The sequence below is a fragment of the Apus apus genome, chromosome 10, assembly GCF_020740795.1.
Source record: "Apus apus isolate bApuApu2 chromosome 10, bApuApu2.pri.cur, whole genome shotgun sequence".
Taxonomy (NCBI): domain Eukaryota; kingdom Metazoa; phylum Chordata; class Aves; order Apodiformes; family Apodidae; genus Apus; species Apus apus.
The window spans coordinates 9,780,493-9,805,615 of NC_067291.1; the positions used below are offsets into that span (position 1 = coordinate 9,780,493).

At 36.8% G+C, this 25,123-nt stretch overlaps 1 long non-coding RNA gene across 1 annotated transcript in view; it reads left to right on the forward strand.

The window, feature by feature from the left end:
* LOC127388492 (uncharacterized) overlaps positions 1-25,123 on the forward strand; it is a 328,289-nt gene that overhangs the window by 47,283 nt on the left and 255,883 nt on the right. The window contains exon 3 of the long non-coding RNA XR_007890392.1: positions 5,671-5,759. This is a non-coding gene — a long non-coding RNA (uncharacterized LOC127388492). The remainder of the gene's footprint in view (positions 1-5,670; positions 5,760-25,123) is intronic.

Consider the following 25,123-nt stretch of genomic DNA (forward strand, 5'->3'; position numbering starts at 1 on the left):
GTACCTTTTGTCCAGTAGCAATTCATAAAAAAGAGTTTATCTTATTTTTGAAGAGGTGCTGAAGATGTGGAATGTTTTCCTATGGTTTTAGTTTGGGTTGTTTGGGTTTTTTTGGGGGGTTTGTTTGGTTTGGTTTTTGTATGTTTTTTATATTATTCAGGATTTCCAGTTTTTATTTGTCTGAAAATTGAAGAAATGGAACATGCCAAGTATCTGTTCCATCCAGAATATGAAACCAGGTAGTTTTCAGTTCAGCTTTTCACCAGCAAAGCCCCAATGGATGCTATCAATTTTAAAGGTTTAAAATCTTAAGATGATGATAAATTCTAAACTGACCGAACAAAATTAAGAACTACTTTAATTCCATATGTCTGCTCTCATGTTCTTCTGGTCAGATGTTTCATAGTTTATCTGTGACCCCAGTTAACCTTGAATATCAATTCAGATATTGCACTACTGGAAGATGTTAGCAGGCATGAAACATGTTGATAGTCATAACTGAAAACCGAGTCATGGAATCTGAGCAGAGAGAAGAAACAATGTGGAATGCACAATGGTTATTAGCATGATTAGAGGTAATGAAATAAGGTAAGAGCCATTAGCGTGTGCTTTAGTAATTGAATCATAAAAAGAGAATGAGGAGGCAAATGTTTTTTCATATTCCAGCACTGCAGGAAAAGGCAAGCCAAGAGGAAGCAGATCTGTGACTGGGAGGAAGGATGTAAACAGGGAGTTTTCAGTGTCGGATCTGGTGTGTATAAGAAGGTTGCCAGCCACTAGGCTGATGTGGCAAGCAGGTGGTGTTTGAGATGTACAAGCCTGAATAGGACAGATGAATTGCAGAAAGATACATTATTAATGTAGAACACTCACTGCACTACCCCTCTAAAGCTGATGTATCTGGTTCTGAAAGTTTACTTGCCTTATTTAACTATTATCACCAAACTGGCATAGTGTGTGTCATAACGTGACATCAGTGATGGCACTGCCAAGTTAGGTGGAATCTGCTTTTCCTATGCCTTGAAGTACCATCTGGCCAGAGGTTTGCATGGTTCTCATGGCTCTCTGTAGATTGTTTTCTGGCTCCTTGACCGTAGATATCAGTGGCAATAATTATCAGTAACAATACAAAAATTCTTGATGCTAAAGGTTTTGTACAGGAAACTAAAGTTACACACTGGGGTTTTGAAGTCAAAGGAAATAAAGTGTTTTGGTTTTTTTTCCCCATTATGTTGCCAATTTCTGTCACTGTCTATACATGGTACTTGTTAGAGATCCCACGTGGCACACTCAGAAGAATGTAAAGGAACTTAGGACATGTCTAAAATTGAAGGTGATTATGAGGTCTAGTGCAATTTATTCCTACTGTGCCTGAGCTTTTGGAAGATATATTGACAGTACAAATCTATGTTGAGAGTATAGAATTAGTGTTTTATAGACTATTTGTGAAGACTGACTAAGAGCAAGCAGAAAGTTGGGTGTGTTTTTGTTTTTGTTTTTTTCTGGCAAACTAATTAAGAGAAACATCAGAGGGCTAAGAAGACAAGACAGAAAACATCCGGAGAAAACTGAGAGGTGAATCTGAATGCTCCTTTGTGAGCGTTACCATTTTGTTATAGGAAGTTTTGTGGAAAATCATCTATTATCAAGGTGGAATGTTAGATTCCAATGTAATCATAGACAAATTTTTAAGACTTTATTGTAAATCAGTTTTCTGTTTTAAAAAATTCCACATTTTGTATGTAAAGGGAGTATGGCAAATGTCCAGGTCTGTTTCTGATTTGGAACTGTGGGACAAAACATGCTTTTCTTAACATAAATTGATCAAAGTAGATAATTGAAATATATAAATGAAATGCATCAGAAGTCTTGAACTTCTGTCTCAATGCACTTTGCTTTCTCTCAAAAATCTGCATGCTTTTCTTCGGTTTGCTGTATGGCCAAATAGTCTGGGAATGTTCTTTGCCAATAGGGTGGAAATGGAGAAAAATAAAAATTCTAATAACTCCAGTCTTTCTAAAATGGAAAGAATTACACTTTATGGGAAATGTCAGAAAAGTCCATTTCATATTCTACTAGTATAAGATCTAATTCCAAGTGTTGAATAACGTGAATCAGAAAATCTCAGGTCAGGCTTTTGATCTTTTGCTAATTTATATGCAGAAAAGATACCCTCTGACTTTTAAATTCCTTATAGTTTTCCTAACATTGTTTCATATGGTAATTTCTGTGGAATTTGGGCTGCTCACCTGTTCTCTGCTGACCTTGTTAGAAGGACGATTTAAATTTGATATATTGCATTTGTTATTTCTGATTAGCTGGGCTGTAATCACTCCTTGAACAAACCTCAAGTGTCTTGAGACTGAGTTGCATTTATCTTGAACAAAGAGAGAATGAATCTGTATCTTTGATTTCATTTGTTCATTTTGATCTGCCCGTTCACCTGATTTCAGTACTAGTTTGCCATATTGAAGTGTTCTTTTCATGTTTTAGTCAAAGTCTGCTCAGCTCATGTGTGATGGAACAAAAATACCAAAGTCTGAAGCAGACATTGGTAGGAATTCTATGTTTATTCACCCCTAAACTCCCTGGGGTCAGAAAGACACATTTAGTTAAAGTCAGGTTTTTTTCCCCACTAAATGTGTACAGATCCAAACCTGTTAGTTCAGTCTCCCCTCAAACTAACACCAGGAATGAGGTCCCTGACACCTCGTAGGGGATTCAGCCTGATGTTTTGCAGTACATGGGAGCTTCATTCAATCCTGTGAAGACAAGACTTTAATTTTTAGCATCCCACGCCCAGTCAACATTTCCTTGTTGTTTACATAGCTAAGCACTACATGGCCATTTCTTTGTTTTCATATCCAAGCACTTGTTAGTAATAATACTAGTGAGTATAGCTAAGTACAAAGAACAACATCAGATAAACTTGCCTTACTCATTACTTTTTATTAATTGTAGGGCATGATGGGACAAGCCTGTTAATGTTTGATGCACATTTTAGCTCTTCTCAGCACTGTGAAAATATTGTCCCATGTTGCGTGCATTTTAAAGGCATTTTGAAGTTCTAATGACACAATGATGTGTGTCTGTACTGAGACTGATTCGTTGCCACTGACTGAATGAACAGCTCTGCTCTCGAAAGAGGATTTAGAGAGGTACAGAATTAGACAAGACTGGAAGTAACTCATCAGGAGTGAAGGATGTTGGATTACACAGGCTGATTCCCAGAGTACACTCTGTCCTGCATAATGATTTTGGCCATTCCAACAAAGTAGTATATTAAGGGAATAAAAAGATTGTCAATAAGTTATTAAAACCTCTGCTGCTGAACCTAGAATAGTTATACCATTTACTAATGAATAAGATACTTCACCTTATCAACCTGCAACAGGTTAAGAGAAAAACTCTGTTCCTTTAGTGTTGTATTATCAGTCTTAGGGTGAAGTTGGGGTTAAATTTCTCTGCCTGATGCACATTTGTTCTCACTGTAAAGCTAATCTTGTAGTTTCTCACAAGACTGGCAATCCTGGGAGAAATGAACTAGTACAGAGGTTAAATTACCTCTCTCCCTAATGGAGGCAAAGAATGTTCTTGGATGAATGGCTCAGCATGATACACATTATAGATAATCAAGGTGTTGCATAATACAAGTCTTGACTTTTGGCTATGCAAAGAGCTTTGGTCCTGCTTCTGGTAGCATAACTGTCTGGAAAATAATGCAAGTTTTTTGGAATAATTCCATTTTACTGAAAGTCCTGTTCTACATGGTCTGTTGACAACAGATCTCAGGATTTCAGTGGTGACTGCAGCCATTAATGCAGTGCCTTTCTAGCTGAAGAATGTACAATGTTGACTTTTTTTGATGAAATGTGCAGTATACTGGACTTTCAGTCCTGATTTTTTATTTATACAACAATAAGTGATAAAAGTCTTTTTTTCAACAGCTCAATCCGTCTACATTTTTTAAAGCCCTCACATGAATGCATACAGATTTAAAGGCAAGAAATTGTATAATGCTTTCAGTAATTACTTAAATTATTAAAATTAAGGAATGTAAGAAAAGGTAAAGAAAAAACACATCTGTTTAAAAATATTTTACAGTCTGTTTCTTGATTATTATTTCTTGAAAACACTAATTCTTTCTGAAACAGACTATATTGTAATAAAGTATAGAGCCACAGAAGGGTTTGAATAATTATCCTTGGATAACTTAATGTCTATTACACAATTACTTTTATCTTGTAGTAGATTATATTTCATTGTTTTCACTGAGTTCATATGAGAATAACAATAAATTGCTAACTCAGCAGAAAGTAGGGGTATTTAAATATGAGTGGTTATTAAAAGCCTCAAGAAAGGGAAATATTTCAAGGAAAAATCTGGATTGAAAGAAATTAGTGTGTGCTAAATTTAGTAAGACAACCAAGCTGTGGCTCATAGTTCAAAAATTGAGTGTATCTTGAGAGTGCAATATGCCTTAATCTGCCAGCAGTGCAGAATTAAGGAGAGAGATCCACTTTTCTCAGTGCTCTTTCATGCATCTGTGAAAAAATTAGATTAAACCAGAAAGGTTTTTTTGGATGTTTTGTTTGGGCATTGAACACATGATGCTCAAAATGGCGGAGAACTTAATTGAGAGGCAAGATGAATGGGATACTTAACCAGTGAAATCATAATTGTTTAAAATGGCTGATAAGGTGTTACATAATAGTTGACAATCACAGATATCAACAACCTTTGTATATATATGCATAGAAACTTTTAAAATAATAGCTGGAAGGATCAGGTAAATTGAGGAGCTGGAATTTGTTGATTTTTATTTAATCTCATTAGTTGTGGATCACTTTTTGGAAAATTCTTAACTGCAGATACATATTTACAATGACAGTATGATCTACAGGTTTCTGTTGATGTGAGACTTATTAAGAAGTTGTAGAAAAAGCAAATCCATTGTACAATATAGTATTGAGATGAATTTTGGGGCCATTAAGAGTCCATGTAAAAATAAGAGTAATAAAGAACTGAATTTCTGCTACGGACCGAGTCATAATAATTATATTGAAATGTCAGCAAATTCAGTGAACAAGATTAATGGGAGACACTTATTTGTGAGAGTGAACCTTGAAGTTGCAGAGAATAAAAGACAGAACACCCTATTTTAGAACAGAGAAGAGCTCTCAGCTTGAGTTTTCCTCAGTAGGAAAGAAATGCCCATTCAGTCCACAAGGAAAGAATGTAGTAGGACAAAGAGGAAGGGGAGAAAGCAGAATATTTTACTATCACCTATCCTTTGGTGACACTACATTGCCACTGGGGAAAGAAGAGGGGAAAAAGGAAGAGGGGAGTAAAGAAGAAAGGCAGGGAAGGTAAAGATGAAGAAAGAATGCATGATGTCTTTATTTTTATGTATTGAATTACTATTACATGCCTTTTTCTGTGCTTTGTTTTGCATGAATCTGCTTCTTAATAGTGAATACTGCAACAGTTAGAGTAAGTTCCAGTGCAAGTTACAAAAGACATACATTTCTGAAGTAAGATCAGTAGCACATAGTATTCCAGTATTATTCTGTGACTGAAGTGGGCTGAGCTTGGGAATTCTAGTCTTTTTTGTTTATTATTTTTTTTAAATATTTTTTCTTTTAATCAGTGCTCTTTCTTCCTGTATAGGACAAAGTCTGCTTCTGTGACATCTGTTGCAGGAGTGAAACAATGACTTCCATCCATTATTTCCAACCATCTGGGCTTCAAGTAGATGGGTGAGTAGACATCTGAGTTAGATAAATAATACATTCAACTGAGTTCCCTAGTTCCTTTATTTAGGTGATCAGAGCTATTAATAGAAATAGCTGAAAGGCAAATCTTTGAATATATGGACAAAGTGAAATAGGCATACTTGGATGGTCTTAAAAGGTGATAATAGCAATGATCATAAATCTGGGAATGTCAATAAATTATTACCATAAATAAGAATAGGTCTTAGGGAGTTGTTGGCATCATCGTTCTTGCTCTGTTGTTTGTATCTCTATGTGCTGTTAATACAAGGAAGTAAAAGGTCCTTCAGTAGAGTCTCTGTCCTGTGTCTGTTACCTGCAGAAGTAGGTGATGTGAATAAGCCACCAAGTTCAAAGTTTTCAAACTAATACTAGATCAGTTTTATACTACTCAACAAGGAGCTTTTCGTACAGTTGTCTTGGTGTCCAAACCCTTCTATTCTCCTCCAGTTTTTGATAATTTGAGTGATTTCTGCCATCTGTGGAAGCAGCACTAGCAGCGCAGGGAAATGACTGGGAACTCCCACCACAATGTTAGTCTTCAGACACAAGAAGGACCTTTAAAGTTAAAACTTCTGCACACCTACTTTGTTTCCATCATTCCTGGAACTGCCTGATAATGCTGATTGTGTGGGCAATCCAAATAGCTGCCTTACCCTGAGAGAGCCTGCAACCCCATTTCTAGAGGAGCTGTGTTTTCAGAGCATTTTCACTTACTTTGTGCAAATCTCTCTTACTTTCTAACTTCTGAAAGATATTCTTTGTGCCTGTCACCTCACTGCTACATTTAGATTGTGTGTCAAGGGGGCTGACACACAAAAGGCCTCAATCTCTTAAGAAGCTGCCATCAGAACACCTAATAGACTGTCAGTTTGAATGTTTAAATGAGACACAGCCAAGGAGGGAATAAAGCTTTTAACAAAAAGGGTGGTGGGTAGACTAGAAAAAAACTCAGTTCCACTGACAATATAGCTGGAAATGTAGTACTTGCAGTAGAAGAGAGATATTCATGAAGGCATCAGTAACAGGTGAAAAATGGTGCCCAAGTTGGGGCTATTACCAGGAAATAAAGAAAACTGTAGAGAGAAGCAGGTAAGAAATGAGGGTAGGATTAGAATTACATTAAGCAGATTGTCTCCTTTGTAGGATGCAGTGTTGTCTTGTATCTCCTTGCAATGATTGTTTTTTGAGAGGTATTTTAAAGGTATATCTGTGTATATAATACAGATTTGTGCATGACTGAGCCCTGCAAATTAGTATTTGTACATCTTGCACATGGTTTATGCCATTGCAGGTAGGTACTTCTTCAAAACTAAATGTGGCATTACTTGGCTTAGGGATTCAGAACTTACTTCCTGTATGTCAGCAGCATCTCATTAATGAAATGGGGAAGGTAAGAAATTGCAGTTTTGTTCTACTTTGTGCAAGTGATATATTTGAATACTCCCACTACGAAAGCGTATATACTTTGATACCTGTTTCTTTTTCAGCAAGGCCTGTTTCTTTAAAATTTGACCCTCATTTTTTGCTTGCCGTGTGTGCCACTCCCTCCTGTCCAGAAGTTATAAGCAAATACAATTTGGTTTTATTTAGTTCAGAATAAGGACTGGTGGACAGTTCATGTTGTGAAAATCAGATTTGATGGTACCCAGTAGTTCTAATATATGCCTTCTTTCCAAGCCAGAGACTTGTGTTTATTAACTTTTTATAATTTTTATTATTTTTTGGGTGAGATTTCTCTTACTGCTTTACACTATGAATATAGTAATAAGTGCATTTTTACTTTAAAAAAAATGGGTATGCACTTAATATTGTGACCCATGGTGTTTTATAGTATCTATGAAATAATAATGAGGGAAATAATAGAAGTGTTTTATGTTTTCATGAGAAAGGGCATATAAAGCAAATATTAGTGTTTCTGTAATGTAGCATGATTATTATTTCTTTTGTGTGTCTTATTTCTGCCTTGTGATTTGGAAGTCTTTAAGGTAACAGGAATTTCAACACACTAAAAAATCCTGCAGGATAACAATGGAAACTTCTTTCTACACTCCCTACTTCAACACTTAAGTGGCACGATGGGAATGCAGACAGAAGCTGTTGGTTCATGTGTTCTCTAATGACTTAAACCCTACTTAAAAGTGTAACCTAAAATCCTGTCAGGGTTTCTTCCTTCTAACTTGGTTGCAAACAGAATTTCTGTACAAAAGTAATATATGTTAAATCCTAAATATGTATTTATTAAATGGAAAATCCAGCTCATGCTCTGTTCTGTGCTCTATCCCTTTTTCTGGCCATCTAGTTCTGTGAAAAAGGATTTCTGTGCTTGGAACTTGGTGTGGGCTGTAAGCACAGAACATGAATCATTCACTGTTTTCAGATGTGTTTACTACAAGACCATTTCAGAAAATGTTTGGCCTCAGGGGAAAAATTTCTAGGAAGTTAATTAGCATTCAGTGCCACCTCATGGAGTTGCTCTAAATTGTCAGACTTGTTTGAGTCTCTTCATACTGCTATAGATTGATGTGCTGGAAAGGAAGAGCCATCCATGTTCTCCAGAAATGGCATCAGTGGTAGGTCTGCAGAGCTTGCAGTAAGTCCAAGCTTTAGACTTTTCTCATGCATTCTTTTTGCAAACTCTAACCCAAGACTCTTACACTTTCTTCAAGAAAGACAGAAAGAGGAGGTCTGTTTCTCTCTAAAACAGTAAAATACCTTTCCAGTGCTAAGATTCATTCCATCATGTTTTGCCATAGGAATTGGACTGTTTTCTTCAGAAATGAATGGTCCAAAAAATAAGCTATTATAAGTCAGTCATTGTCTCTTTCTTTCTCCCTAGCCATGAATGTTGGATCCATTCATGCCTTTGGCTACCTGTTTTGATGATAACTTGCCAATTAACAGGTGGCAAGTCCCATGTTGCTGGATGGTATTAAATAAACAGTTTTCCAGATGGCCATAATACTGCATCTTTAAATAAAAGTACACAAGCTTAGTGTCAGCATCTTATTTATGGAATGCTTTTGGCTCCTGAACTGCTTGTTGAAATTGTTGTAAGCCATTTGGTCACTGAGAAGTAATTGTGTATTACTGTAGACAACAAGCTGTTTGCATTAATTAGCAATCAAAGCATATTGCCAAATGGGGAATAACATGTCTTTGACATCTCTGCAGATCCTTGTGACTGAAGAAGTGCAAAGCCATGGATTCTGCTTTGCTGCATGTTTATAGTATGAACTTCCAGTCCATCTGCCCGTGTAACCATCTGCAAAATCACTAGGGCAACAGCTGGTAGAAATAAAATCTGAAGTTAGAGAAACAGCAGATGAAGTTACAAGGGAGTTTGTAAAAAGTCATTGTCTTTTTCAGTAAAAGTACCTTTTGTGATTATTCCATGCAGTTTCCAAAACAGGAGAACTGTGAACATTGCCTTGTTAGTAAGCATGCTGTTTTCACTAGTTGGGGAAGAGATGTAGCAAGTGTGATCATAAGTAACTTGAATCAGTTGTAGGAAAACACCATGAAGTGTGACAGAAGTGCAAACCTGAACATAGCACAGTAAGCTGCCTTACATGAGGCAATGTACAGACGATGGATGGTACTGACCACATGGAATTAACCCCAGAAAGGATTAAAATCTTGAGATCTTCTGTCTCTTCCACTATTTTTTAAGGCACTGGAGTTAAATTCGTCTCTGGATGGCAGTGCCTTCATGGAAGCACAGTTTTGTGTAGAAGATGCCCCTAGCTTGAACCATTAGACGTGATAACCTTTTTTGTTAAAAATACTTGGGAGAGCATTAAAAGACTGGGAAAAACTTTGCAAGATATCAGGACCTTTGTTTCACATGGACAAAGAAGAGTGAAGATAAATAATCTAGAATGTACACTACAAGAAATGCTATGGGCTTTTTCTCCTTTAACAAGTTTCCTCTTCCCTTGTAAAATATGAATATTGTATGACATCAAGTACATTCTAAACAGGAGTGGTATATGATGTGCACTCAGAAATCCCTGGGTTTCTTAGTATTTCTGTAGAGTTGTTTTGCTTCTTCAATAAAGCTTTATAAAAATATTCATATTAGCAGGAAAGCGTAATGTGAAAAATTAGGATTTAAATACCTAGAGTAATCTGGACCTAGTGGCAAAAATGTTTTTATGGAGTATGGGAGCTGAGAGTTTAAAAGGTTCGGACTCTGGAGCCTCATGTGCCTCCTTGCTTGGCAGCTCCAGCTGCAATTTTTGATCAGGTGTTCCTGCTTGCCTTTTTTTTGTCTAATGACCAGAGGAATCTTTGTTGACAAAGTTTGTCAGGATTTGAATGTTTCTTGGAAAATTTTAATATTAGCTACATACATTTATCTTTTGCAAGAAAAATAATTGTATAAGCTTAAGAAGACTTTTAGAATTATCTTCCTGAATCTATGCAGACCAACTGTATGTGTCACTGGGAACTGTTGTGCTATTATGGTGGATTAGAATAATTTTCTGTATGTGTTTTGTATTGCAAGTGATAAGACCAGTTCTGACTGCAGTGCTTTGAAAAATGTGGCATTTACAATTTTTGAATGAATGGGAATCAAGTGCTAAAATAGTTTGGGAGCCTTTAAGACAGCTTGGGAGCCATGTTTCATTTCAGTAGCTGGCAGAAGTCAATCAGAACAGCAGTACACATATGGACCTAAGCATGCATATTTGTGTCTAGTTAGTAAACATGGTTACTAGAAATCAACCGTGCCTGTGTGATTTCTGCCTGTTCTTTTGTGTTTATAGAGAGCAAAGACACAATGGGAGAGAGGAAGGAAAAAAAAACACATGCAAGTGCAGATCAGTGTTTTGCATTTTGACTTCTTTGAAGGAATGCATGTATTGGGAAATACATCCATTCATTTATGCTATGCCTAAGAATTAAAAAATCTGCTACTAAAATTGCCAGGTTCTCTGAGTTATTAAGCACAGTATAATGAACCCTTTGCAGAAAATAACTAGAATGTGATCTATGTCTGCAGAGGAAGAAAAGGAGCAAAACACATTAAAAAATAAATTAATGTAATGCAAAACAACCTTAGTTCTTCTGCACAGAAATTTGTAATTGAACTGATCTTGTTAAGCTGCTCTTCCAGAAGGTGTTGCACATTGTATGCAGAAGTACAGTATGATGATGAGTGTAATTCAATATTAGAATCTTTCTTATTCAGAGTGTTTTGTGTACACATTTAGCATGTGCGGGTAGGGACATTTCAATAAAGCAAGATATCTCCTAGACTGAAACACTTAACAACTTCCACCAGGGTTCTGAGGGTGTATGTTATTACTGGTTTTGACTTTAAGCTTTTTTTTTTTTCTTCCTTCATCTCTTCTAGAACGTTCTTCACAACTTCAGAGAATGTACAGGCCTTACCTGCATGTGACTTTAGTTACAGATTTGAGACATTACTCTTAAACAGCTTCTAGGGAAAAGGAAACTGATCAGAGGAGGAATGTGTGGTGATGAAAGGCATTTAAAAGGGTATTAGAAGGCATTTTCTGTCAATAATACATATGTCTGAAAGAATATCATGGATTCAGGCAGCTTTCTTTCCTGCTCAGGGAGATGTACAAAGACTGTGAAGTTTGACCAGAAGACGAGTATGTGTATGAGGGGTAACAGAGGGGTAATCATAACAGTGGCTGCAAAATCATAGATTAACTGGCAGAAGGGAGGAGAGTGAGTGGGAAGGGTGGGGTCTGAACTGTGGCTGGGGCATGTTTATTTGCACAAAGGCTGAGTTGTAGAAGGGAAAGGTGTTACTAACAATGAAGCTGAGTTTCATTCTTAGATGAAAAAGGAAGAAGATGCTTTCAGCTTGTCTGGCTTTAATTACTTGTCAGGAGCAAGTGTTGCTCTGTTAGTGAATCTCTTAATATAATTGTTATGCAGATCTGCTTTTCCTCAGAAAACTCCATCAGATATATTTAGATGTCCTTTTGGATGAAAAGCCACAAAACTAGACTGGATTGCTTCTGGTAACTCTTCCACTGTGGAGTGGGTGAAATTTTGGTTTTGAACCTGGTGTGATATTTTAATCTTATATCAGTGTAGTGTTTTGATCTCATTCTAATCTTCTCGGCATTGTTGCTCAGACATGAAGACTTTAGACTTAAAGAGGAAGACAAGTATGTTGGTGTTGGTTTTATGGAATATCTCAACTACTGAAAGAATTGTTTAAGTTTTTTTCTTGTCACACTTTATTGCAGTGAAAACAACTTATTTGCTGCTCTTGCTAGGTTATGTTGGTCTGGCAGTGAAAATAAGATGTCATTTCAGTGTCTCATTTGATCATCAACTTAGACAGCCATCAACAAAATATTTACATTTTTCAGTGATGATTATGGATGAAGATGCATTTATCAAGGGTTATTTATAAGCTAAATTGACAAAGAGGAATTGAATCTGAAGTTTTGTTAAGACAAGAAAGTGCCAAAATACCACTATGAACTCTAAGTGTGGCAATAAACATTGGAAGCAGCCAGAATCAAGGGTTTGTACTCTTGTATTAATCAATTTTCCCTAATTTTAAGTTAATTCTGGCCAGTATGTCCCATTGATGTTAGGCATAAAAGAAGGTGAAGTGTACCGGTTACCTTGATATCTTCTCCATGCTTCAGTAATCTTTCAAAAATTATTAAAATTAATTGTTAAAATAGTGCTGGTCTGCACCACCTAAATGGTGACATGTTTGAGCTTGGTTCTAACTTTTTTTCCTTATCTAAATTTCTGGATTGGGCATGTTACCAAAGACTTGCTGATGGTTAAAGTTAAAGCTGCTTTTAGTGTTTGAACATTGTTAGAACACAGTTTAGACAATTTATGTATTAGCTACAGTTTGGCATATCTCTGTAATTTCCAGTAAGTTAAGTCATGTTCTTAGTTCTTTTAGGTGAGGTGGTCTTTCTCCTAACTTCTTTGAAACCTTTGATTTAAGACCAAATGTCCATTTAGATGTATACTCGACCAGACACTGAGTTACTAAACACTTGTGAAAACTTTGGTGATTGCAATGGTATCTACTGCCTTTAAACTCTTATATATGCTTTTATGATTATTTCATGTGTTCTCACAGGTGTTCTAATAACATCCTTAACGCCTTGGGCTTCTGTTTTAAGGAGCTATGAAGACATTGTAGAATGGTCAAAAAGGACATAACAAAAGAAACTGAAGTACAGTTACAAGTCTTAACAATTCTTTTAGGATTATTCAGCCCCTGTCTCCCTTTCAGCAATCCTGTATACCCAGAAACAAACCAGCTGCCTTGCATAATCCAGATCAGTTTTTCATGTTGGTGATGGAAGTGCTTTCCCACGATAGAAAAACAGTTTTCAACCACAGATGTTTGTTCAGTAAGCACAGACAGTATGGCATGGCCATCCATCCTTTCTCATGCTAATACTTTGGTCCTGTGGGAGGTGTCGAAACAGAAACAAAGTTGGGTAAAAGGAACTAATTATTTTTACACATTAGAAATTCCACTTAAAAAAACCCAAACAAAACACTTCTGTTGTTTTTTTAACCTGTATTTTGATGCCCAAATTGACAGTGTTGTGCAAAGAGATGGCTAAAGCATAACAGCAGCAACTTGCTTCTGCTGAGAGGAGAGGCAAATTAATGTAGCTACACTAGTGTTGAATCCATAAGCAATATGTGATGCTGATGCAAGAGAGGTCTTACTGCAGTGCCACTCACTCTAGTAATTCCGTTCCAGTGCTTTGCTAAGTTTACTTTTTACACTTAAAAAGTGTATAAAACATATACTTATAAAGTATATAAAGTGGTTTGAAACTTGCATGTGCTCTGAAACACTGTCATGGATGCAGATGTCCATCTGCCTAAATGGATCCCAGTTCATATTTCCTTCAATCGTTTTAGTGTTTCTCAGCAAAGGACACAGACTGGATGCCCCCAGATGCTCTAAAATCTATGCTTTAAGTCAGTATTTTAACACCTCTGCTGAACTGAGAACCTTTCCTACACTGGAAACAGAAAAAGCAAATACAGGGGATCTGAATCTGGAATTTCCTGGATCCAACTAAATGGTAACACAAAGTGAGCAAGTCTTGGAGGGCAATAGGCTTGTGTACCACTTGAGATGAGGTATGAAGTTTTATTCAGGCTGGTGAGCTTTTTCATTGTGGCAGGAGGGCAGAAAACTTGACATAGTTTCTCTGATCACTTTCCATGAAAAATGCTCTTTTTTGTATTTTTAAATGTTTTGTGTCTGATTGCACACACCAACACATAAAAATTGCTGTAGAGCCAGACTGCCAGGATTTATCTGAAATTATGTAGAATTGGTTTCAACATGTTTTTAAAAAGAAGAGATTATATGAAGATTTTACTGTCTTTAGGTATGAGCGTGTTATTTCTCACTGCTGGTAAATGGATCTGGTAAATATTGTCAGGGAAAGAAAAAAATGCCTCCCTTGTCTTTAGGTCACAGCTGTGTCTTCCAGTATGCCCCCTTAATGCTTTATTTTTTTTCAGTTAGAGCATGTATAGCATGGAAACACTATGCACAGTATCAGTATGCCCAACCTGTATCCATTAAAAGTGTACCATTCATGAGCCACATTGAAACCCAGACTGCTGAAGGGTATAAATACAGACAGAGCTAATATTCTTTAAGCAAAAATAACATTTTTTTCCATATAAGACAACTTCTGGCAGGCTTCCTTCTGTCCTTCCTGCAGTAAAATAATGGCTTTTGTCTCTTGTTCTTTATTTCAAACTGGCATGCTGAAAGTATCTATTTCAAAGGTGAAGGAAAAATAAGACAAAAAGAGATTGTAACTTTTCCAAATCAGTTTGATTTCTGCCATCACAAACCAGTACCTTTACAGAAAGTGCCTTTCAAAACCAGCCAGCACTACAACAGCTAAGTTATAGCTGGTCTGATTATTCATACAGATATCAGCAGGTTATTCCAAGAGGACTTTATTTCATATTGTTAAAGCTATTCTCTAAAAGAAACAGTAATCCTTTTGATGAGCATGGGGAGAAATTTCACAATACCAACCCAATTTATTTGGACCCTCTGATTGGTGCTTTCAGCTAGATCTCTAAGCACAATATTAATTATTCATTAAGGTACTTGAAGGGAGAATATTTGCATAGCCATACTATCAAAATTGATGAGGCTTTGCATATGCACTACAGGAATAGTTTTCAACCTACTTCTAAAACTATGGATGATACTAATATTTTGCTAAAAAAATTAACTAAAAAGCCAACAACAATTTGAGCTTTCTCGTAACTACAGCACATTTATTTTTATAGCACCCACGTGTCCTCTTTGTGAGATCATGAAAATATTCTTCCTACAGTTGGTTGTGTGGGTATGGAATTGAAAAAAATCTTAATATTTCTATAAAAAAAGGTCATAATGGGGGTAATTGATAGTAAAAAGGAAGAGATTTTATATGAGTAGGAGGAAAGAATAAGCCTCGAATTCAATATACTTACATCCACTTGGAAACACAGATTGGGAAATCTCCCATTATATGGGAAAATGTAGTGATCTGTCAATATATGCATAGGTGAGCAGAGGGTCATCTGGCTGCTAAAAGATTGTGAAATCTCTCTTTGTGTGTGCATGATAAGGTGCAGTTACTTCTAAAGGCAAATATTAAAAAAAAACACCACATTTTTTTAAATAGTAAAAAATACCTTAGAGATCAGGAAAGCTGCAGTATGGCTACAGAGTAACTTGGCTGCAGTTCCCACAGCTCTTTTTCAATGAAGGGATGAGGCTGAGACATGTTCAAGCATTTAATCTTGTCTTACTCCTTTCTCCCAGACCTTGACCTGTGCAGGGAAGAAGCTCTCACTTCACACCACAAAGAAGCAGAAAGGAGTGACTTCAGGAGCTCTTGCCTGAGTCTCACAGTATTTTCATTCACATTCTCAGTATCCAGCTGCAGTAGCAATGCTCAGTTACTCAGTGTGGAACTCTGAGCACTTCATACTTAACAGCAGGACACCCTAGCAGCAGAGAAGGGAATAATGTTCTTGAGCTTAGGGGAATGGTGTCCAAAACTTTGGTAAAGGTTGAACTAGAATTGATTGATTTGCCAAAAAGCGGGCTTAGCAGACCCTGAAGTAGATAGCTAAAACTCTGATATGAGAGGTAAATTTTTACTCACAAGGATGTAATGGCATTTGTAGGATTATCTTTCAGAAGGTGCTGAGGGACATATGGGAAAAAAGACTGTCCCCTTGCTAACTACTACTCAAGTTATTCCTTTTTGCTAAAGCAAAGCAAGATTTTAGTTTTGTTGCTGAAGTTCTGCCTTTGCAGTTACTCTGAAGAGGTTGTGCTGCATGTACCTTTGTAGGATCCAACAGGAAACTGTATTCTAGTCTGTGACCTCAGAATTATCCTGTAGTCAAAGGGAGCATCATCAGTGAGATGTCCCTCACATTGCTTGCTTCTGCATGACACTGTCTTTCAGAGACCGTCTTTCCATATTGATTTGAACAGAAGTGGAGGTGGTACATGAATGACATACCTGAGCCCCAAAAGTTGTACAGTTTTCCTTGTTCAGAATTAAAGCACTGGAAATGTCAACAGTGGCTCAAGAACAGCATAGACCCTTTGTGATTTATTACATATCCACAGCAACTGGTACCAGCAGTTTTGAGAGGCTGAGAGGAAATGACTTCAAGTTGTGTGAGGAGAGGTTCAGATTTACTGAAAGAGTGGTCATGTATTGGAACAGGTTGCCCGGGGAAGTGGTGGAGTCACCATCCTTGGAAGTGTTAAAAAATGTGTGGACATGGCATTTCAGGACATGGTTCAGTTGTCATGGTCTTACGTGTCTTTTCCAACCTTAATGATTCTTTGATTCTATTGTTTTACTGAGGGTCCTAAGATACTGTGTTTTTATTCAAAACTAAAGGTCTGAACTCTCTTGCTTATTTTTAAACAAGCTGAACTTCAGGCCTTTGTTATAAACTTCAGCAATAATTAATAAAAGTAGATGGAAGATTGTTTTTAAGTTTGATTTTTATGCCAATGCAGATAGGTGCAGATGGCTGTATTGCATTGCATACTTAGAAAAAGATTCTTTTACCTGCTTCTGTATGAATTTATATGCACCTCTAGGAAATGTAAACTTCTTTTACTGAAAGCACAAAATTATATCAGAAGTCCCTTACTAAATATAAGGGATTAAAAGTAAGGAAATATTTGTACAATAACTTCAGTGTTTGTGCAGTACAAGTTCACTTTAAAACCTGTTTTTAATCTTACATCAACTTTTTTAAAAATAGTGATTTTGCAATATTAAAACAATTTGAAATCTAGAATATAGCACCACAACAATCTCAGGTCAGTTTTAGTGCAATTCCATTGAATCTTGATGTGTGATTACACCAGAAAACAGATTTTAGTGCAGATCTATGGAGAAATCATTACAATGTAAACTGAAATGTTGTCAAATCAGTTATGCATCTATTTTAAAAATGAAGTAAATTAAACAGAAAATAATACACTTAGGCAATGTAGTTCAGAAGCAAACCCAGAAATTAAAGTAATTCCAAGTTGAGTGCCGCAGGGTTTTTAAACTCAGCTTTGTCACATTTGGGAATTGCAAAGCAAATATATTTGCTGCTGCATCAGTGATGCAACGTTTGGAAATATCTTAATATGCCAAGGTACAAAAGATTAGAGACAGTGCAGCAGGTCGACTTTAATTTCAAGTGTTCTTGCTTTTGTACATTAGACTAAAGTTTTCAGTCTCATGGAAGGAATTTGGATGTTCGATTTGCATTGTAACTAAGGGCAATCCAGCATCTCAATCCCTTGAGAGTCTTTGAAAATACAATAATCTTATCTAAAATCTCATTTACTTTGTTTTTGTCTAGAACAGTTCTATACACAACCTAAGTATTATTAAAATGCCCTTTAAAGTGAGTCTGACAATATTGGGATTCCATTTCAAAACAAGGGCTGAATATAATTGAAGACATCAGGGGACAGAGAGAGAGACTGACTGTAATGAATGATAGAAAAGGCATATATACAAGTTCTGTGCTAGAATTGGAAGGCACCTAACAATGAGATTGGACAAAGGCAGTGCTACATTAGTAGGGAATATGAATTTCATCAGTATTCATAACATAGGCTGATATTCCATCACTGCAACACTGCTGTAAGCATCAGCCTATTTGAATGCAGAGCGATGCTCGCTTAAATAGAAAATAAATGAGGAGTTAGTCCTGATATGGAAAATGTTTCAGACTGTTTCCTTACATTTAAAATTCAGCAGCCTTGGTATGATTGCTGATTTTCAAATTTTTAAAGAAATAACCATGAGATTAAGTAAGTAACCACAAATGAAATATTTCAAGGAAGTTTTGATAATTACTTGGGGTTTCATCTGAGTGAAGTATTAGGCTTCAAAGCTGTTACACTTCATGTTCTCTCCTTTTTTTTTCTCCTCTCCTTTCTCTCAACATAGTTTCTTTAGAAAACATGCCCAACAAAATTCCCGTCTTGCAAGCAACCTGAAATATCAAAAATATTTTGGATTGCCTCTACCTGGGTTGGACAATTTAAGCTGCGTTTACCTCTCTGACCCACATTAATTAAAGCATACAAGCCAGCTGTATTTCTGTGGCTTGCACAGGCCTACTGGCTACATGTCTATGCTTCTCTGAAAAGAAATAATTTTCTTAGATATTTCCTCATTTCTCAATTTGTTCTTCTGTGGATTTTTTTTGAGGCTAAAATTTACGGATACATTTGTACAAACAGATTCATGCATACTTTTTACTCAGTCAACACTTTAACTATAGTTCAAGGCTGTGCTGATTAGGCTATGGTTACTAACACCTAATAGCACACTTCAAAATTCAAGCTGAGCTTAGTCTGCATGATTCATTTCATATATTGAAAGAGCTACAGCTGCTAGAATTTAAATTGAATCTGACATCAAAAGTTATCCAGTTGCCCATTAGGTAATAGAAAAGTGAACCAAGTTTGCCAGTGAGTGAAAGGCATATGCTTACATACAGATGCTACAGACCTGTCCTTTTAGCTTTAATAAAATTGTGTCTTAGGGCAAAAATCCACCACAAGTATCTAAAGACCTGTGTCTGTTTTAGTAGTGAACAGCAATTTCAAAATTTTCTTGTTACTATATGATAGAAACATTTCTAAAAGTTATGTATTTAAACAGAGAAAAGGAATTAATTAACTTTTGAGTATTGTTCATTCCACTTAACAGAGTGCACCTAAAGGATAGTAGATGAACTGAGGGCATGGATGGTTTTTTTTAGCAAGATATTTTGATGGAAAGAAATAAAATACTGTTGAGATTTGCTTTAGTATGCCTTTTCCTTAGGAAGATTGAGTTTATAGCTTTTTTAACTGATTAAGTTAATGGTTATGTATATGGAATGAAAGAGTTTTAAATTCTGTTGCCAATCTATGCAAAATGAGTATGATTTGATGTGAGATGATTTGGCTATTTCTGTACAAATGTGTACTGCATCTCCAATGCCTGCACTCAAAGCTGGAATCTCAGAAGTGAAAATCCTCACATTTACGAAAATATTGTGGATGTTGGAACATCCTCATGTTTTGCAGTTGTAGTTTGGTGAAATGTCAGTGTCTGTCCTGGATGAAGATCTTGATCAGGATATTACTACTGTTTTAATTTTTAATTAACTGTACTCCTGCACTGTCAATATGAACCCTAGTCCCAGGTATGTTTCAAATCTAAATTCTCATTTAAATCTAGCTTTCTCTGGATCTGTACTACCTCCTTGACTGATCTGACATAACTACAAATGGTGGCTCAAATGTTTAATGTTTAAAAGTACTTTGATTTAAGGAAAAAAAAAGTGAATCTTTAAGAGGAAATACCTCCACTGAGCAGATTTCCTCTTTAAACAATAAGATTTCTATTTAAATAAACCTGGAAGGAAATATGTTTGGACAGCCTGTGCTTTGCAATTTCCACTAAGGATATAGAAGTTGTCATAATTAAAATGTATTTAGTAATGATAGAGGAGTTAACCTCTGCAAATAGCAAGGCATATTTTCAAATAAGTGCTTGAGACTTGCTGGAAAAAAATGAAAGGTCATAATAGTGTAGTCTGCTGCTAGAAGGGTCAGTGTTTCCTTAGAAATTACCTATAGTTTCAAAACTATTGAAGAAAACCACCCGTTTTTTAACTGAATGTTCAAGAGAGCTTGGGTGTGATCTTTTGGATTATTTTCTTCATCAGAAAAATTGGAGTTACATACTGAAGCATTTTCCCCTCATAACTTTGCATAATGGTGCTGGTATGATAGGTAAAGTAACATAGCCTCTGTTTTCAAAAAGGGGAAAAAGGAAGACCTGGGGAATTCCAGGCTGGTCAGTCTCACTTCTGTGCCCAGCAAGATCATGGAACAGATCCTCCTGGAAAATCTGCTAAGGCACATGGAAAATAAGGAGGTGATTGGTGACAGCCAACATGGCTTCACTAAGGGCAAATCATGCCTAACCAATTTGGTGGCCTTCTATGACAAGGCTGCAGAGATGGTGGAAAATGGCAGAGCAGCTGATGTCATCTACCTACATTTGTGCAAAGCATTTGATACTGTCCCCCATAACCATTCTATGATGATCTCTGGTGCTGCCTGGATCTATCTTGATGTCATTTCCAAAGCCAGTACTGCTTTGGAACTTTCTAGATAACGTTTCCATGGCCAGTTGACTTTATGCCATGATGCAGTATGAAGTTAAATGGGTAAATTATTTTCTGCATTTATCATAGATGATAGAATCATAGAATGGTTTGGGTTGGAAGGGACCTCGAAAATCATCTATTTCCAACGCCCCTGCACAGACAGGGATGCCTCCCACTAGAACAGGTTTCTCAAAGTCTTGTGTAACATGGCCTTGAACACTTGCAAGGGAGGGGCAGCCACAGCTTCCCTTGGCTACCTGTACCAGTGTCTCACCACCCTCTCCCCTCTTTCAGTTTTAATCAATTACTCCTTGTCCTCTGGCTACATGTTTTTGTAAAAAGTCCCTTCCTAGCCTTCCTGTAAGCCCCTTTTCAGGTACTGGTTCTCTACAATGGTTAGGACAGTGTCAGCACTTCTGTTACATGTTCTCTCTATGCCCCCTTTACAAGTATGCTACAAAGCAATATTGCAGCCTTGTGTCAGGAACATTGTAAACTCCACGAGATTCGGGTTGTGTACTCTCCCCAGTTACAGGATTCTCAGATTGTATAGATCTCTCAAGCCACTAATGCTGGTAATAGGTTAATTTTATAGCTGCCATGGGAGATTATTTTCTATTACTTAAATCCATTTTATTCAAGCAAAATGGCCGTTATTATGAACTTACTGAGCTGATATAAATTAGAAGGCATTATGGCAAAACAGATAGGAATTAGGAGCAGTTTATTGAGTTTAACAATATCAGTTTACTGTTAAAATAATAAAACCCAAATGGGAATTATGCATGCTGTGCATTTTGCAATACGTATATATTCTCTCATAAAATTATATGAGTTGAAATTAATGAATAATAATGAAAAAGAGGGGCTTTTAAAATACGTACCTCACTGGCATTTAATTTACTGTAATTTATAATTAAAAATTTCCCTATAAAATATTTTCAGGTTTATCTCTTCCAGTCTTTTCTGTTGAAGCTGTTTGTTCTATGAATAATAATCTCTGGAGTCAGGTCTCTGCTCACCTGCAGCACAGCTGAACTCTTTAAAAGTCTGCACTTCTCTCTGTGGTGCAATAAATACCTTATTAAGCCCCCCTCTGAGAGATGGGAGATCTGGGTTTGGTTTCTGTCTCAAGCATCAAAAAAAATTAACACTTACTTGGTGGTTTGGATATATAGAAAGTGGGTTGCGAAAGGCTTGCTTGCCTGATGGATTAGGCCCTACAAGGAAGTTGGATGGTGGACAACTTCACCTCCCAACTCTGTTCTCGTCTTTGGCCTGGGAGAAACAATAAGCAGCTTAGTACTGAGCAGTCTCAGGTGCACTGTGCTTGTTCAGTGGCTGAAATTTAAAGGACTTTATTGACAGAAATTGAGTTATGTAATTGTGCTTCCAGGGTCTAAGAAGGGTGTCAAAGGACTAAGTTCTGCTTTTGCACCTAAGCCCTATAAATGATGGTACAGAAAGTCCTTTGTGTAATGGGATCAGCTGGTAGCAGAAAATCTGTCTAGGTTCATAGCATTTCATCAGGATGTGGTGGGCATGATACTTTATGGGTTTTTTCCCTGCAACTTGTCCTAATACTTCACAGCTGAGTGCGGTATCTGCAAATGCTGTTGTGGTGCCAGGAGACATTTTATTTCCAGATTCTGTGTTAACATTTTGGGAAATATATTCTGCCAAAGGCAGTAATTAACATACTCGCACAATCTACTGCATGCATCAGCGAGCTGAAATAGTTTGCTGTATTCATTCCCTGATTTAATGGGTCTGCCCAAAACCCCGGGAGGATGGTTAAAAGAGCTGCCTTTTGATTCTGGCTCTCAGTACTACTTTGGTAGACTGATTCTGTGAATCAGTACTGCCTCCTCCTGGATTAATTTAATCTAAGGTAGAGGAAAGGCACATAGACAAACCATTATCCTTGGGAGAAGCCAAGGCATAGCTGTACGTCATGACACATCAGTTGATTTGCAATTAATTACTGCCTCCCTTTCTAAGCGTAAAGAAGCTGTGTGAGGAGTAGGCTCCCTCTCTTTTTTTTGTGTTTGGTTTTTTTTTTGTTTGTTTGTTTTATCATGTGAGAGACTATTCACAGGTATTTAGTAGATTTGCTTTACATCTGTTTTTAGCTTAATCTGCAGTTTCTTGTCCATATACCCACATCATCAGTGTAGCACCCTTGTATCTGTATGGCTGCTCAGTATGTCAGATCAGCACTCTGACAGATGTGGGTTTTTTCTAAATTGATTTTCAGGCTGACTGCAGTCAGCTAGGATGCTACGTCCTAAATTATCTGTATTTGAGTAAGAGTTGAAATTTGTCTTCAACCCATCTACAGGATATCTGCAGTTGCTCACACCTCATTCTTAATCTAAAAGGCAAAGAGAAACCTCTAGGTACTATATATCAGCCTTAGTTGACAATCCTTCTCTCCCGCCTTGGTGGGCAGGTTTTTCAAAGGAAGTGACTCAAAGAAAGCAACCAGAAGGAGATGTTGAAATCTTACCTGGGTTAGACAGACAGACTTTCTAAAATGGAGGATGCTGGTAGAAAGGACAGCATGATTCCTGAGTTGCAGATGAATACGTCTCTGAGAAGCTGCAACAGAAATCAGTGACAAAGTTACCCTGTTGGTTCCTCAGGATTGTTTGTACAGTTAAAAGTGTTTTGATAGCTGGACCCACTCTCCTATTTGTAAAGTGTGTGAAGCACAAAAATATGTCTGTGTCTGACTAGCAGAGGGAATGATCCATCAAGGTTTGAGAAGCAGACAGACTTAATGAGTGAGAAGACCCCTGGGGTGCATTAAGATGAGGCAGCCTCAAAGAGTCACTCATTCTAAAAGAAGCAAGAACTCCTTGCACTTTGTCTTGAAATCCTTCTTTAAATGAAAAACAAGATCAGTATCACAACCTCAGGTAAAATTTGAGCTTTGAGAAACTTGCTGTGACTGTGCTGAAACAGCATTCTGAACACATTGGCAGCAGTAAGTGCATTCAGCAGTCTACAAGCCTTGAACTGCAACTGGCAGTTGAATTTGTATCTTAAATACACATTGTTGAGCTCTTTAATGACACATGCTTACTTGTCAAGAAGTTCCACTCTCTTGTCAGCCTGTGGTACATCAACTGAGGTCATGGCTGGATCTGTCTGTAATCCAGCTATGCTGAGCCTGCCAAAATTATGTTGGTATAAGTGAAGGGGATGGCTTTCATTTGAGGGAAGTCTCTTAATATTCTCTCCTGGTTTGGTCAGTATAGGGAATTTTTCACTCTCATAGAAAAACTAAGCTTAATAAGTTCTCACAATAAATGAAAAATGGAATTTTATCCTAAATTTATTACTAAAACAGCTGGACTGAAGAATGATCTGGCTAATAAACTAACAGAAAGAGTAACACAAATTAAGTCTATATAACTTTTAATTCTGTACAGAAGGAAGCCCTGTTACAGAAGTACAGGACTATTTGGAGCAACAGTTCCTTTGCTGTTAAATTACAGCTTTTCTTAAGTAAGAAAGAATGGTGTTACTGATGGACTGCCAACAGCTTTGGCCATGTGGATATGGGCAACACACAGAAACAGAAATGTTTTCTTAACAATATGATCATAACTTGGGAGAATGTTATTTGTCATTAAGACATACAAACCTAATATTTCCCTATAAATAAGCAAAGAAACAATTTTATATGTATTTATATATAATATTTTGGCAATATTTGCATGCAGACAATGTGTTATGATTTACACGTAGTTAGAAGATGCAGTATCTGCATGAAATCTATATTGATGATAAATGTAAAGTGTGCATCTTCAAAAATTTCTTTCTGTGCATCAGTTGGAATATTTTCTTCATTTATATTACAGAGCTAGTTCAGTTGTGTGATCAAAATTTGCTGAACTGTGGTTTATAGCAGGCAATTAACAGCTGTTAAATAGGATTATTGCAGGCTGTTATCTTCACGTAGCATCAATTCAAATGCTAATTTCACTCAATTTACTGCTCATAAGGCCACCCTACTGCCAGGTACACTGTGCTCATGATAAATGACAAAATGCATCTGAAGAGAATATAACCTATTTAAAATACATATCAGGACATTTTATGGCCTGGTTTGCAGCTCCTTCAGACAGGTCAAAATACAAGAGCGGAGTGTTACGTGTATCAGGAAGAGACAGAGTCAGGCCTGACTCAACAGAAATGTGAGAAAAGGACATTTCCTAGTGTTTCTTTGGCTATGATTTTTAAAAATGATTTGGTAATGAAAACAAATAATACTTTTCACCTTTTGATGATTTTATCTCTTGGAGAATTCCGTTCATGCTGGAAGATACAGCAGTGATGTGCTGTGTCTAAATGATGCACATCTGAAGAACAGGAGTTTAAACTTCAAAGTGCACCTTTTACATGCCAAGTTAACTACAATTTCCTTTTCTCTATTGACTTTTTCCTCCTTTCATATTTCAGATATGGCCAATAGTAGATGCTCCACTCTTTCCAGGTCAACTTTTCCAAGCTTTGCTGTTAGGACAATGTTGTCATGGGAAGGCAGTATCCCCTTCCTGTTGTTTGCCATGTATCCAGTGGCAACCTTCACTGGCAGTAGGACTCATACATATTAAACCAGT